At 41.3% G+C, this 6,127-nt stretch overlaps 1 protein-coding gene across 1 annotated transcript in view; it reads left to right on the top strand.

Moving 5' to 3' along the window:
* LOC109968221 (voltage-dependent T-type calcium channel subunit alpha-1H-like) overlaps positions 1-6,127 on the top strand; it is a 47,332-nt gene that overhangs the window by 7,275 nt on the left and 33,930 nt on the right. The window lies entirely within an intron of this gene.

Genomic DNA, 6,127 nt, shown 5'->3' with positions numbered 1-6,127 from the left:
TTTTTTAGCAAACTCCATGCGGGCTTTCATGTGTCTTGCACTGAGGAGAGGCTTCCGTCAGGCCACTCTGCCATAAAGCCCCGACTGGTGGAGGGCTGCAGTGATGGTTGACTTTCTACAACTTTCTCCCCTTTCATTTAAGGATTATGGAGGCCACTGTGCTCTTAGGAACCTTAAGTGCAGCAGAATTTTTTTTTAACCTTGGCCAGACCTGTGCCTTGCCACAATTCTGTCTCTGAGCTCTAATCTTATAGGCAGTTCCTTTGACCTCATGATTCTCATTTGCTCTGACATGCACTGTGAGCTGTAGGGTCTTATATAGACAGGTGTGTGGCTTTCCTAATCACGTCCAATCAGTATAATCAAACACAGCTGGACTCAAATGAAGGTGTAGAACCATCTCAGGGATGATCAGAAGAAATGGACAGCACCTAAGTTAAATATATGAGTGTCACAGCAAAGGGTCTGAATACTTATGACCATGTGATATTTCAGTTTTTCTTTTTTAATAAATCTGCAAAAATGTCAAAAATTTGGTGTTTTTCTGTCAATATGGGGTGCTGTGTGTACATTAATGAGGAAAAAAATGAACTTAAATGATTTTAGCATATGGCTGCAATATAACAAAGAGTGAAAAATTTAAGGGGGTCTGAATACTTTCCATACCCACTGTATGTACACCTCAATTTTTCAGCTTTAGGTCACATCTAAGATGACAATTCACTGTTATAACATCCCAAATCACTTATTTTTTTACACTAATGCTGCTTTTTATAGAAACCATTCTCACCATTTACTACAGTATAGTAAATGGTGAGAATGGTTAAATCGTGTACCAGTGTTTGCTATCACATACACTGCTGTTCAAACATTTAGGCTCACTTCCATTTTTCCTGTTTTTATTTTGACATTTAAGCATTTTCAAATTCAGTGACTAACTAAATGGTACATGTAATAAGTAAATTTTTTTTCTGAAGCAGTGAAAATAAAAGAATTCTTGAAAATGTTGATTGCCAACGCATTCTCATTCCCAAGCACCTTTTACATCTCATAATGAGGCTAAAGGGTGGCTTTGTCATCCATGTAAGATAGCTGCTCATGGTGTTTCTTACAAAGCAGCATTAATCCACTCGCGTCAGTACACAAAAAAAGACATAGTTATGTTTAAGGAGAAGACCATGGCTTGGGTTGAATCAGTCACAGATTAAAAACCAGTGTAATATACCAGGGTCAAACTCTCTTGTGGGAAAGGACAATGTTTGTTTGACCCATCCATCTGCCCCACACACCTTCTTTCAAGTTTTTCCCCATTGTATACTTGAAAACCCTGTGCGTCTCCCACTGATGCCAAGGGCACACTTGTGGGCTTTTATTTGACACAGAAGGTAACCCTATGTGTGACATACAGACGCCAAAGGTACCTGACAAAACATCAGTATTTGTTACCCTGGGAATGAGACCGGGCTCTGATTACCTAAAATAATCAATTTGATCTGTAAAAAGGTGGTGCTGAGAAGGACTCCATTACTACACCCTTTGAAGCATTACATTGAAAAAGGCAGTTAATAAAGGGCATCAGACCTTTTCAGGGTTTTATCCTGTGGCAGGATAATGACCCAAAAACCACCAACAGGCTGTGTAGAAGAAAAGAACAAGATGGTCAATGATGAAATGGCAGCTTTCCAAATGAAGAGTGAAAGTAAAGCAACCTACAAGTGCAACACATCTGTAGGAACCTCTGCAACAGCGCTATTAAATTTAACCAATGGATGCTGCGGCTGCATGGCATGCACTCACCCAATTTACCCTTAGAACACCACATAGTGGATGATACTTTTTGCTCAAAGCCACAAATTTAAACCTCACTAGAAAAAGTCAGAGGATCACCAAAGTCATTAGGATTCATCTAGCACCTGTTCCAGGGATCCGTACCAAATTTCATGTAACTCCTTCCAGCAACTGTTGATATTTTGGTTTCTATCAAAGTGGAAAACCAATCAACCAACCAAGTCACATTTCCATCAAAGAGCCGTGCCGCTAGCAAGGCTAATGAAGAATAAGTGAAGAAGTCATTATTATGGTCTCAAGGGGTTCTTACTTTGTAATAAGCTAGTGGGTCTGCAATTGTAAATGTTAGCAAGTCCTTAGTGAAGAGCTTTTACAACGAGTGTGCAGTAAGTCAATTATAATTAGCTATTAATGAATGGGATTTGGTCCACTTTCTCTGCAGAGCTTTTCCAGAAGTTAAATGGTCAGATGGTCCACTGGAGAGGTCTCCCTGAAGAACCTAGGTTAGCAAGCATTATGCTTGAGAAGGATATATAGCAGCCAAAGGGATTTTCACAACCTGGCAGCCCAGAAATTGTTCCTTGTAATGGTTTATAATGGATGTATAGTGTTATAAGTTAGCTTCTGTTTATAAAGATGGCCTGTGAGTCTGTATAGATGTTCTTTTTAAGTTAATGAATATAAGAAAATGTTTCCCTATACTGACCTCAGTATGTGCATGTCAGCCAAGGGTGGAGGGCGATGCCAGAAAGATCAGGGTGATGTGATCTGATTTGATTTATACTGTCTGCCTGACCTTTATTACCTGTGTTGGCACTTGAGGAGACAGGGAGTTTGAGAGAGGCAGATGAGGAGGAGGAGGAGGGTGGTTTGTAGAGAGGGAGGATGAACTTGAAGATGAGAGGGCGAGGCAATTAGGAAGAGAAGACAAAGTGTGGGTACCTTATAATATTTGTTTACACTTAAGATCTCAGACTATCAGGGCTTTAACATCTCTCATCCCGCTGTTCAACTGAGCTTTTTTTTTTTACAGACATCAAACCATTAGTCATTACCTCATCTGTAATTGTTTCTGTTTCTCACTTTGTCTTTTTACTCCACATCTCCCTTACTGTATTTGGATCTCTGTTTCTCACCCTCTGTCTCTCTGCCTCTTCATCTCTTCCACAGTGTTAATTATTAAGTGTAGTTGTAGTTTATCTGTTGGCTGATGCTTAAGCTTCTGACAAAGAGACAAAACTCTACCCAAAGGTGGTCCTATGTGGAGATGGAGAAACAAACGTGGTAAATGGGGGAGTGCGCTGGGCCAAGCAGTTTGGAGAGAAAACAGAGTGTATGTGAACAGGAGTGGATGAGGGACTCAAAAAGGAGATGCTAGAAATTATAGAGCAAAAGGGGGAAATTATACTGCACTATATAAAGGAGGTGAGAGAGATGGAGAGCAGGAGGAGCGGAACCATGAGAAAAATAAGTGGGCTGACACGAGGGGCATAAAAGGCTGTAGAGGAAAATGAAAATAAGAGGTGATAGAAGGAAAGGCTGAGTGTGAGAGGAGATAAAGGAAGCGCAAGAAAGTGAAAGGGAGTGAAACAGAGCAGAGGACGTTCCCTCTGTGTGTCATCGCTGATGTTGAATGATGGGCCAACCGTGGAAATACTCCCATCTCATCCATCAATCACACCTTGACCCTGCATCATCCCTTGTTTAACTACACGTGTGCAAATCTATGAGTGTGTGTGTGTGTGTGTGTGTGTTATTTAAGCTGCTGTAGCATATACAGATGGAGCACGATTAAAACGACCCTCCTCAGCACTGAGGTGATGAAGGATGCTCCTGCAGGAGTTGAGCTGGAGGGCATCATTTTCTGTTGTGTGTTTGCGAGTGTATTAATTGTGTTGTGTTCCAGTCCAGACAGGATGCAAGCGGATTGTCAAACTCAGAACTCAGTTCCCACGGTGAGATGGGGGTTCCCATGGCAACCACAGCAAAGGGAGGACACTGGATTACCCTCTCCCTCTCTCTCTCCTTCTTCCTCTCCTGTCTCTCCCTCTGTCTCAAGGGTGATAAAGGATTGTACTCTCATTAATTTTTCCTCCCTCTCGAGAGCAAAATGTCCGGGAAGGGGACGCACTGTGTGTTTGGGTGTGTGTGTGTGTCTGAACATGTGTCTGTGTGTATGTATCCATGTGCATGCTTCAAGCTTTGTTATGTATGCGTCCTTGGCTCTTGAATACATTCCTGTCATCCATTCAGCAAGTTTCACATTTTCACTCGCATGTGAGTGTGTGCATGTTTGTGTGTGTTTGCATGAATTCAGCACAGTCTTTTTTACCTTCCTACTTCAGACCGGTTTCCCTTTTGAACTTCTGTTTTTTCACTTGTGAACCGTGCTTCTTCTTCTAGTTTGACAGCAAGCAACACAAACGCACAAACACACACTTGAACTGACTTCAGACATCTTACGGTGCAGTCTGTTTCATGGTAGCGGCTTTTGTGGTTGTGATTGTTAAAGTTGTGCTTGTATATGAAGCTTGATACATTTTTCCTTATTACCTCCGTCAAGGAGATTATGTTTTCGGTTTTGTGTGTGTGTGTGTGTGTGTGTGTGTGTGTGTGTGTGTGTGTGTGTGTGTGTGCTGGTTGGCAGGATTATGGACAAATGGCTGGATGAATCATCAGCATACTTGGTATAGACATTGGTGGGGACCAACCCTAGAAGTGATTAGATTTTGGCTGAAAAGGGTCAAAGGTCAAGGTCACATAAAAATGAAATCACAAAGGTCTCTCTACATTTAACAAGGGGCAAAACTTAAAAAATTCATATCTCTATCAAAAGTTAAAAAATTATTTGAAATGTCTATCACCAGATCAATTTTCATCTTGATCTGATCTGGATTCTGGATGCGACGGCCATTTAAAGTTACCGTTGAAAACCACTTTAATTCCTATTTTCTGCCATAACTTGGCCTGTAATGAAGATAGAATCCTGAAATGTTCAGGTACGATGCACAGTATAACAGCCTGTCATACCCTAAAAGATGATCTAGATCAAGGGTTTCAGGACACATTGTGTTGTTCTGGATCTCGTCTTTCACAAGGGACCCATTAGTGTAGGCGAATGTTGTGCCTTGGCGGAGGTGCACGTGCTCTCTGAGTGCTCTTGTTATTACAAGTTTCTACCCTTAAAAAGTAGATTTTTAGGTTGGTGCACTCGGTTCTGTTTTTGAAAATTAGATTTTACAAGCTGCGTAGCACAAGACACACACAGAATTGTGTGTGTGTGTGTGTATGTGTGCACTCAAACAGATATTTTGTATGTTCAGTCTGTTGATGTTTCATACAGTAGGGTTTCCTGAAGCATGCCGAGAGCTATAGCCTAGAAACAGAAAGATGGCAGACCGAAAAAAAAACTTGAATAAATGATTGGGGACACATAATGAATGCAGCTGATTTCACAAAGGGCACGAGGGGTCACTGAATGGTTTGATTAGTATGAAAATGATGTGAATTATATGCCGTGGCCTTCACAGTTACCAGATCTCAATGGGAGATTTTGGACAGGTACGTTAAACAACACTAATCACAGTCAAATCACCGAATGAAGAAATATGTTTTTGGAAGAATGCTGTTAATCACTGTAGTAGAATTTCAAAGGTGTGTAAGCTAAATACCAAGGAGCACCGAGGCTTGTGATAGCATAACACTGTATTAAAACACTTCCTGTTTATTGCTTTACTTTTTTCCTTTAAAGCTACAGTATATAACTTAAGGTAGCACTATCATGAAACTCCAAATTCAATCCACTCTGCTCTGCCCAGCGCTCCCTCCCCCTGCTCCACTACGCTCTACTACGGTCTGCGACACTCCGCCATGCTCTGCCCAGCTCTGCCCAGCTCTTTGTCCTGGTGAAATTAAATGAAGTGAGACTGTAACAAAACTTACTGATCATGCAGAAAAAAATGAAAAGCTCTGATTGGTTAGAGAAGTCAATCCTGCTCAAAACCTTTTAGAAGCTAATACTTCTGCGCTGCTGCCAGTGCTGATCAATGAGTCAGGGTCACAGGAGGCTTCGACAGCACCTCTCCACATTAAGACAGGTTTAAGTTGTCACCTTTCTCTACTTCTATCAGTTGAATCACTCGTAGATCCTCTATCAACATGGACTGGCAACAACTGGTGCTACTTTTAAAGCTTGGACTTGGGTGGTTTGTTAACATCTTGGCAATGGAAACTCTAATTGGGAGGTCAAGCTATTACCTATATTTCACAAGCACAGCTTTGTGTGAAATCTGTTAATATTCAAACTCTGCTCGCTGTGTGTGTTGACCCTTAACCTTGT

Source organism: Monopterus albus, unplaced genomic scaffold (assembly GCF_001952655.1).
Source record: "Monopterus albus unplaced genomic scaffold, M_albus_1.0 scaffold144.1, whole genome shotgun sequence".
Classification (NCBI taxonomy): Eukaryota; Metazoa; Chordata; class Actinopteri; order Synbranchiformes; family Synbranchidae; genus Monopterus; species Monopterus albus.
The sequence above is the reverse complement of the archived record's forward strand: the minus strand, read 5'-3'. Positions and strand labels throughout refer to the sequence as shown.